The 10,150-nt window shown below is 47.4% G+C and overlaps 1 pseudogene across 1 annotated transcript; it reads right to left on the minus strand.

The window, feature by feature from the left end:
• Positions 1 to 6,818: 6,818 nt before the first annotated feature.
• Positions 6,819 to 8,271, minus strand: LOC308496609 (malate dehydrogenase, mitochondrial-like; annotated as a pseudogene). Its single transcript has 3 exons — positions 8,231 to 8,271; positions 8,085 to 8,136; positions 6,819 to 7,393 (listed from the first exon to the last, which is right to left on the minus strand). The product of its transcript is annotated as a malate dehydrogenase, mitochondrial-like (transcript).
• Positions 8,272 to 10,150: the final 1,879 nt, after the last annotated feature.

Here is a 10,150-nt window from a genome sequence, read left to right on the forward strand (position 1 = left end):
AAGGAGTATCCAAAAGCAGTAATAAACTCTATAGGATAGTAACTATTACGGGGAGAACAGCACTGGAAAAGTCATAAATCCAAACCTTACCAGTCTGCAGCTGAGAGAAACTCAGGCGTCTCCCAGACTGCGGCCTGTTAGTTCCCAAGAATGCTGCTGTGGTGGTCTTTGTTGTTAGAAGTCAAGGCGTCTTCTGATGCTATAAGCTGCAAACTGCACATAGGTTTTCAAGGTGTTAGGAATCTGAAGAATGTTGCTATTGTTAGAAGTTAGGACATCTGATACAAGCTGTATGCTGCACATACGTTTTCTAGATGTTAACAAGTTCTCAAGAAGGCTAACCTTGGGGAACACTGGAGAGGCCGGGAACCAGCCAGCCCTCACCATGTTTGCTGCTGAAAGGACATCCCCTGGTTTCGTAAGCTGCACGTTGCTGGAAGTCTTCAGAATGTTAGAATGATGAGAAATCACCAATGACAAATGACCAAATGATGAAATAATAAATTAACACTGCCAACTCAGGTCTGTTACATACTTTCTCAGATGTACCTTAGAGCTAAGTTTCTTGTTCCTGCCTCCCCTTTCGGGAATGGCCGGTTCCGGGAGGGTCTGGCAGTTACTGATATGAATGCTGCTCATCCAGCTGAAGGGCCAATTCATCCGGATAAGCAATATCTGCTGTTCTTGCTTGGGACCATCAGCCCAAGGTCTTCCAAAGCCTGGCAACGTGCCTGTCACGTCGTCCTGATATAACTTAGCTACTTCTTCACTTCATCTGCTGATGTGGGCAAAACAGAACAAAGAGGGAATTCTCTCAACCCCTGATCAAGAATTTCTTTAACCCTAAGCTAACCATCACCTCACAACACGGACAGAACAAGCAGCATCATCTCATATCTCCCCTACTCGAGAGAATGAGACCAAACAGAAAACCTCATCCCATGTCTCCCCTGCTCGGGAGAACGAGACCAAAGGGGGAATTTACTCAACCCCTGATCACAGCACAGAAATCACCTCACACAGGAACAGATAAAAGCTAATAGACAAAAGCTCACATCAACCAATGAAGGCAAATTTTCTTCAACATCTTCCCTGGAGTTGCCCTTACCAAGGGGTGATTTCGTCTTTTAACTTGGCAGTCTATTATACCTGTTTAGCTACTATGGACCAGGTATCTCACATAGTTGAATGCTTCACCCAAGAAGTTAAGAAGTTTACAAGATCACACAGGAAGCATCACAGTTGGAAGCAAATCTGGGCACTCCCATTTCTCAAATGTTAAAGCCCAGAATCCACACAGCCATTCGGCCCTAAGGGACATCTTCATTTATATGTTACATATATATTAAATTCACCTATTTGTATTTCATGTATATTTTATTCTCAATTTGTAAAGTTGAATGTCGATTTTATATAATATGTTCTTATTAAGGTTCTTAACCGTTTATCAATATTCAAACATTTTCCTACTTTGTAATTTAACTGTTTTACCATTTAGAAGCCTTGGATTTTTATGTAATCTGCCTCATGGTTTTTCTTAGGCTCTAATGCACCCTAATATATACACTCAATGGGTGTAATACTTATACTCAAGGTACCCTTTGAGAGGTGAAAATAGGGAGGCCTCTATACAATTGGGAAGCTCATTATAAACAAAAGACAAAGATTTTTAAAATATGAAAGGGAAAACAGTTTTCTCCCCCTAAATGGTATCTGATGATGGGGGTTGGGGTAGTATCAGTCTGGCCTAAGCCAGTTTTTATTAAAGGGTAGAAATTTTCGGCAGCCTCACTTTTCTGTAAATAGAAAGCGATATTTCAAACAGTGGCGGCTATAGTCTGTGGACTCACGACTGCATTTTTTGGATATAGGAAGAAAATGTCACATTGACTATTTTACAATACATACATCATTGGCTTACACAATTGTGAAGATATATATGGACCAATTTGGATAAATGCTCTTTTAAGCAAGGATTGCATTTCATGTTTAATTTTCACATAAATTGTCACTTTATGACAATACTTCTAAAAAAGTCTAGTCACTTTAGTAATCAATAATGAACAGGATTGAACCTTGAGTCTAGTTCATGGATGTTGGTTATGTCTGAAACTGTTCTTGGGTAAAATCCCTGATGCTTCCTTGACTTTTATTGTCTTTGATTGCTCATGAAAAAGAAGTGCCATGCCTACCTCTCTACAAAATAGGCGACTGAGAGTTCCCTTCCAAGGGACCAGAGAATAAACTTTAGCAACTGTTGTCAGTGGTTTGCCTTCAGCAGCAACATTCATGATCGTTTTTCGAAATTACCACTTGTCAGCTCATATCCAGACTTGTCTCGCAGTGATACTTACTGTGGAGGAATACCTCACTTTCTTAATCAGCACACAACAATTATGTCATATTTGAAATGGGAGGTTGAGTCTTAATATTTTTAACATTGGGAGAGAGCTGCTCTTTGTCCAAAGTGTGGAAGAGTCTGGTGGGCAGGCTCCCCGGGGTTGCTGCTGGCTGTAGCAGAGGCGCTATGGTTTTCTCAGGGACCGAGCTTTGCTAGACCAGGGCACTTCCTAAAAGACAACCAGTCAATATTAGTTGCTCCTGAGTCTATTTGCATGTGGTTTGTAAATCAAATAAGCACGTGTGACATATTTGAAAACTCTGGGATAATTAGCTTTTCCAGTCACTAGTGGTTTTATTTTCTCAGAATTGCTGCAGTATACCGTGGGCCTCCTAATTCTTATCCTACCGAAGGACAGGTGGCAGTAGGGTGTAGTGGAAAGAGCACCTTTTTGGGTAGGAAAGGATTTGGTTTCACATTCAAGGGCACACACTGCTGTCTCCGCCACAACCAGTATGGTTTGTAGGCAGATCACCCGACTTGTCTGATTCTCCTTTTCCTCACCCAAGTCTACGTAACATGACCTTGGCTGAATCGCTGATGTGGACTCCCCTGCGACCGGTTTCTCAGTCTCGGCACCACTGACATTTGGGGGTGGGGGCGGGGAGGGGCTACCTGGTGCCCTCTTGACAGCATCCCTTCCTGCCAGCAGACCGCCACATTCTCCCCACCCGATGGCTGATGGGGCCTCATGCTGTCCTCGTACAAAGGGAAAGAGGACAGATGGAGGAACCCAGAGACATCGGTCCCAAACCTGGCCTTGCCACCTTCTTTCTGATGAACTTGAACAAGTTACATCTGTTATGTACTGGATGTTGGTGTCCTACCCAAACTCATGTGTTGAAGCCCTAAACTCAATGGGATGGCGCTGGAGATAAACCTTGGGAAGTGATTAGGTTTAGATGAGGTCACGGGGAAGGGGCCCACATGATGGGATTAAGGGCCCTTATAAGAAGAGAAAGGGACTAGAACCTCCTTTCTCTGCCATGCGAGGACACAGCAAGAGGGCGGCTGTCTGCAAGCCGGGAAGCAGCCCTCGCCAAGAACCAAATCACCAGCACTTGGCCGGCCTCAGATTTACAACCCCTAGAACTGTGAGAAACACATGTCTGTCTGTTGCTTACACGACCCAGTCTATGGCATTTTGTTATAGTAGCCGAGCTGACATACTCCCTGTGCCTCAGTTTCCCTGTATGTTCACCAGCCAGAGCCTAGGCACCCCAGAGGTGAGATGTGGGACCAAGAGCCTCCTGAGCTCAGTTTCCTCATCTGAAAATTGTGGAAACAGTGTTTGTGTCAGAGGGTTGTTGGGAGGGAGAACTGAAAGCAGAGAGATACGGAAGCTCTTTAAACTTTAAGACCAAAGAAGCTGACCATTAGATAGAAAAGATTCCCACATAGGACTGAATGGAGTATACCTTAGTCAGGGGTGGAGTTCAAACAGCGTTTCCCACAGTGTGTTCCTCCAGATGCAGCGTGAGAAGGGGTTCCCTGGGCAAGCACGTTTGGAAAAGTAGTCCTCTCCTGGGGTTTCATGGGCACTTGAGAAAATTAAGGTCTCCGAGGTGCCCTGAAGTGAACAGGCCTGTCTAATGATCTTTTATCTAGCACTTCCAGACTTTCTACGTCAGGGCACTAAGGGTAATGCTTGGACCTGTCACTGCTCCTGTTTTGATGGACAGGAGAGAAGGGGAGCAGGATTCCAGCTGCAGAGGTGGGAAGGTGGGGAAGCGGGCAGAAAGAGGAGCTGGGTGAGAAACAAGTCTGGGTTTCACTGCTTTGCCCCATTTTCAAGGCCAGGCCAACAGGAGGCTGCACCTGGGGGTAGCCGGAGCTCTGCATGGTGTGATTTACAAGATGGGTTTTGTTTTGAAAGCACTGACTTCCGGTAATGGCATTATTGGTTTAGGAAATTTCCTTGAGTGCCAGGATCATGTCTCGCGAGACCAAAGAATGGAAGCTGGACCAAGGAGAGGTGAGGAGTTGTAAAAGAGGATAACTTATTAAAAGCAAAGGGTTACAGCTCCTGAGTGGGAGGGGGTCCCGACTGGGTGCCCAGTGACTGAGGCAAAAGCTCTTATTTTTATATCTTCCCTTGTCTGCTAGGAGAAGGGAGCTGACGCCTTCTAATGGAATTTGTCTATCAGGTTTGTGCCGTTTGCCCACCATAAAGGGATTAACAAACCCATCCCTATCTATCAGATCTGTTCCTTTTGTCTGGCCAAAAGGGATTTATGAGATAATTTACTAACCTCAAGGCAACATTATATATTTGTCCTGGAGTGAATGAGCCATTTCAGAACCTGGAGTCTCAGGATATGGCTATGTTTGTTTATTCCACCAGGGACCTCCCCGTCTACCTAACAACATGCTAACTAACCTGTGTCACTGTCTCCTCAAGGGATTAGTTAATGGTGAGGGCACTGGCGTCAGGAAAGCAGCGTTGATGCAGAGCCCTCAATTGAAAATATTACCAAGTAGGCAGGCCAGGACCCCAGATTTAAACTGTACAGGTTATGATCCAATAATCAAGGATTAAAAATGAATACTTCATTAAAATAGAGAAAAATCCATTGTTGAATGGTTTATAAACAGCAGGGTAGGGAGAAGGGGTCTGAACAAGTTAGGCTGATTACTTAGGAGTTTCAGAGATTCAGAGACAGAGGGCTGTTTGGGGGGCACATGGCTCTCCCCTCCTCTTTTAACAGCTCAGGAAAGTAAGGCTCAGGGCTAAAGCTGCTCTGGGCTCTCGGCAGGTTGGTGGCAGAGCTGGGACTGGGACCTCTGGTGCCTCTGGAGCCCGGATTCAGTGGGAAGCAGAAAACTCAGGATTCAAAGTCAGGAAAGGAAGGAAGGGAAGGAGGAAGGCAGGAAAGAAGGGGAGAAGGCAGAAAGGCAGGAAGGTAGGAAGGAAGGGAGGAAGAAAGGAAGAGAGGAAGGGAAGAAGGCAAAAAGGCTCAAAGGCAGGAAGGCAGGTAGGAAGGAAGGGAGGAAGGGAGGAAGGAAGGAACAGTCTGACAGTATGAGGCCATAGGAGTCCACTCCCGGCCTTAGGAGACATGTAGGGGTTTGTCCGTGTACCCAGCACCCTCCTCTCGTCCTGGTGATGGCAGGGCCAGTAGGTTCTCATGACTCTAGGAGAAGTAGACATTGTTAAAGGCACCAGTCCCCAGTGTTAGGCCCGGCTGGAAGAATGAGTCGCCGGAGGAATGAGCCGTGGGAGATCAAAATTTGTCTATTAGAATTTATTTGGCGTGTTTGAGCTGCAGGAGGTCACGCTAGAAAAGACCGTAACCTCCCTGAGCAAAAAGGGGTTTTGTAGGAGGGGGTAAACGAGGTTGTTCCTCCTCAATGCTCCAGGGGGTTTTCGCTGCATTGTCTCTAGCAACCAAGGGTTTGGGGGCATGACTAAACCCTCCTGCTCCACACCCTGGCCCCCAGGCCTCCTTGGGACTGCCCAGGCCTGCTGATCACAAGCCCCTAGGAGACAAAGTACAAAGCAAGATAGCATAAGATGGTTTCTACATTCCAGGCGGCTTCTCCAGGCCTAAGGCAAATACAAGCTGGCAGGTACAAGGTACAAAGCAAGAAAAGATGCTTTTAAGATAAGAAGGTTCCTTTTCCTGCCCTCCTTGGGGCCGAAATAAGTACTGACCCAGAATAAGGCAGCAAGTCCCTTTGCTAGGGACTTGGGACTTGAAACCCATGAGTTAGTGTGTCTGTTGAGCTCCAGCTGCACGACAACCTGGAGACGGTTTGGCCATGTTTCCTGCAATGTGGAGAGAACTGGTCTGTGGAGAGAGAGAGGGCAGAGATGCAGGAAGGTCCTGCGAGTGTTAGCTGCCTGGTCACAGGGCTCTGGCCCAGGACTAAGAAGGCTACTGTTGTGGGTAAGCGGATGCTGGAAGGGGCTGGGCTCACGGGTCTTGCAGCTGTGGGCTCTGTACCTCAAGGGCTTTGTTTGCAAAATGACGGCGGATGAGTCCTGGACACTTACAGCCCTGTGTGTGGGGACAACTAAGGTTTCAGTTTTGAATTTTTGGCTCTGTGGCTTTGGGCAAAATACGTAATCTCTCTGCGGGTGTTTCTCACCTGTGGACCCTCCTTAGGCTGCTTCAAGAATGAGTGATGCCCATGATGAGATGAGTGCAGTCTGTGCTCTGTGCCTGGCAACTGTGACACGTTGTGGTTTTTTGTTTTGTTTTGTTTTGTTTTTCAGTTTTAATGGGGGAAGAAATCACTGTATTTATGGAAAAGATTTTGAAAAAGAAAAATCAAAGCCTACTTGTATTGACCCACCAGTAGACTGACAGCAATTGGGGAGGCATGACAACATTAATATACTACTTATCATTAAAGCAAATAGAAACACAAAGGTATCTGAAATGGCTTTACAGTGACGTGGTGCCTTAGTAAGTCATGGAAACGGACCGCTCACTGACTGCTCTAATCTCATGTTGTTTACAAACTCCTCGCCTTTGTTGATTGAGGCCTTCAGCTCAGGAATGGCCTCAGCTTCCATCTTCTCTTCGAAAGGGGAGATTTTGCCGATGCCTAGGTTCTTTTCCATGCCCTTTTCCCCCAGCTGCGATGGTGTGGAGAAATAGGGACAGTCCATTTTTTGTGACTTCACAAAGGAACATTCGACAACTCCTTCCTTTCCGTTGATTGCATCCACTAGGGAAAGGTTCCAGCGTTCGCCATGGACAGACAGGGTGGCAGGGCCTGCTCCAGCCTTAGCCGCAACCACCTCCGTGCCGGCCTCCTAGACGCGCCGGTGAGGGCTGTCAGCTGCTCCTGGGGAAAGCCCCCCTTGGGCCTGCACTGATGGAGCAGGGGGATGATGGTCTTCCTGGCATGGCCACCAACGGCAGGCCCGTTGACTCGAGCTGGATCCAAACCCTTCAGTTCTGCAACAAAAGTGTTGGCTCTTACCACATCCGGGGTTGTCACCCCAAAGATTTTATTGTGGTTGTAGACTCCATGTTTCTTCTATAAAAGCTGGGATCTGAGGTGACAGAGAGTTTTAAATGTCCCTGGGTTTTTTTGGGCCATCGACTTGCCCATTAACCATTGGCCACTTAACTGCCTGAGCCTTAGTTTCCCTGCTGGTGAAATGGGGTAAAAACAGCATCTCTCCATAGGGGTATTAGGCATAAGTGACATAATACAGCTAAGCTCCTACCCAAGGCTTGCCTGGCACAAAGTCAACTTTCAAAACTCAGCTGTGTTTTTGCCAGCAGCCCCTTTACTCTCGGCTGTGCTCGGCCCACCCGTGACGGTTGCTGCAGCCCGTCAGCTCTGTGCTGTCCCCTCTCAATAAAATAATGGTTCCCATGGAAGAGAACACTCAAATACAACTTATTCGCTTAAATCCAAGCTCTAATTGCTCTGGGAAGAAGCCCAAGAGTGTTGTCTGCAATCCTTCCTGTCCTCTGGCCTGTTGGGTAAAGCCGAATCTTACTCAGAGCGCTCCAGTCACCCAGGAAGTAGGACTGGCTGAGAAAAGGATACAACAGCCTGGGGGCTTTAGGACTCAGGCAAGAAACTGCTGTCTTGTCACTTCCCTGTCCAGCAGCTTCCCTCCTCTCTTTCTCCTGTTTAAAAAAAAATTTGAATTAAGCCAATCCGAGCCAATGATAGACAAATCTGGCTTCTCCCCCAGAGCTGACACACAGGTGACCTGGTGGCACTGGAAGGTTCCCAGCTCGGGTGTTTTCCAGGAAGGCAGCAGCCTAGTGGGAAAGGACCAGGAAGTGTTGAGCCACACTTGGGGGCTCCATGCTGCCCCCTACTGAAATGTAAGCCCCCAGCTAGGCATGGCCCTACCTGCCAATGTAGCAGGTTTCCACTGGCAAAAACGCATGCATGTTGACCCTCTGTCACTCTCTACTTGATCCTCTGTCACCCACTCTTTCCTACCCTCCCTCCTGTTCATTTCTAAACACCTTGGAAAGAAAGCCATTTAGGTCCACCCCTCAAACCCCTGTCATAGTCCTGTCCTTGTCCTGTCACCCTCCCCCTAACTGTGCCAGCCACTGGACTCAACTTCCCGTCTCTCTGGCCTAAGGGCCTTGCCTCATGGTCGCTCTCTCTCTTTAATTTTTAGTTGTGGTAAGATACACAACATAAAATTTACCATCTTAACTGTATTGTCTTTTGATACCCCTGGTTGTTCGCAAAGTGTGAAGGAATTCAAGAGGCACAGAAAAGTGAAAAGATGAGACATTTTTATTAAAGTCAAGAGGTAGGAAACTAATGACAGTGGCTCAGGGAGACGCTGCCCCATACTCTAGGCTAACTTTTTCTTATATAGAAATGGGTAGGTAACTTTTCTTACAGCAGGAGATGTGCTGTCCCTCTGAGGTCCTTGAATTGGCGTATGTTGTTTACATAACCAGTCTCTTTCTGGGCATGGTCTTACCCAGAATGCATACAGAAAAGCCCATCGGGGGGCAAGGCTTAAGGTTCATTTTATTTCAATTGTGTTATAATAGAGCTAGAGTTCAAGTAATGGACAGGTTTTAACAGTTTGCGCATGTGTGAGGAACCAATCAGGTCTTTTCTCCTCTTTTTAGAAGTGTTTGGAAATCGTAGATTTATTTGTAGGGGATGAGCCTGGCTGGTTCTTGGAGAGAGGATGCAGGTCTGGGTAGTCCCCTTTGGGCTCGCTTTTATTAACTCCTTTTTTGCCTCATGATTAACTACTTTAAAGTGTCAGTTCTGTGGTATTACATTCACAATGCTGTGCAACCATCTCCACTACCACCTCCTGAGCTTGGTGAGGGGACCCAAGAAGCCCAGTGTGGGGCCTTGGGAACAGCTGCTCCTCACACAGTGGGGAGAGGCGTGCATTCACTTACCCACCTCTCTGTGAGCCAGCCACGCCCCAGGGCAGGGACACTGGAGGGCACACAGGGCATTGTGGTGCCCCCCCCCTCCCCGCCCTTGTTTTCCCAGCTTTGGGAGTCCAGGGCCTGGCCTGCAGGAGGTCAGAGTGGCTGCACAGGGCTCCTGCAGGAGGTACAGAGAGGCTGGACCTCTGGGAAGCGCCTTTTTCCAGGACTTGCCTAACCAACTTCTCCTTTCCTTTGTTCTGCCTCTCCCGATCTGCCTATAAAACCTTCTGGCCATGCAGGGAAGGTGGGGAATGGCCTTTGGATAGAAGTCTTCCATCCTCCCAGAATTCTGGCATTTTGTATAAACCTACTTTTCTTTCCACCAACCTCGCCTCTTGAGTTTTGGCTTTCATGGCTTGTGCAGCCGGACATTTAGTAAGGTAAAAGAACCTGGGTGAGCCTGACACAACCAGGGCTGCAAACACCTTGTTGTGTAATTTCACAGTTTGGATTCCCATCAACGGGCCCAGGGACACTATCTAAGGGCTCAGGTCTTTTTTTTCTGCGCATTTTTCTTTGAAGGAATTTACAGATTGTTTCCTGGAGTACTTGCAATCAAATGGAACAGAATAATAAACATCAAAGCACCTAATGGTTTTCTTACAGGAGCTCAAGGTCACTCGTGAGGTCTATTGTCTCACCCTCGCTCACCCTTGGAGAGCAAACACCATGGAAGTTATATGTTTTGATTTTGTTGAGTATCCTTCCTCCCCTCACCTCCCCTTTCCCTCTTCGTCCCCTTCTCCTTCTTCCTTTGCTCCCCTTCCCCTCCCCCTTCTCCTTCCTTCCCACCCCTCCCCCTCCATTTCCCCTCACTCCCCTCCCCCCCTTCCCTCACTCCTCCCTCCCC

This window comes from Rhinolophus hipposideros (genome assembly GCF_964194185.1).
Source record: "Rhinolophus hipposideros genome assembly, chromosome: 4".
Classification (NCBI taxonomy): Eukaryota; Metazoa; Chordata; class Mammalia; order Chiroptera; family Rhinolophidae; genus Rhinolophus; species Rhinolophus hipposideros.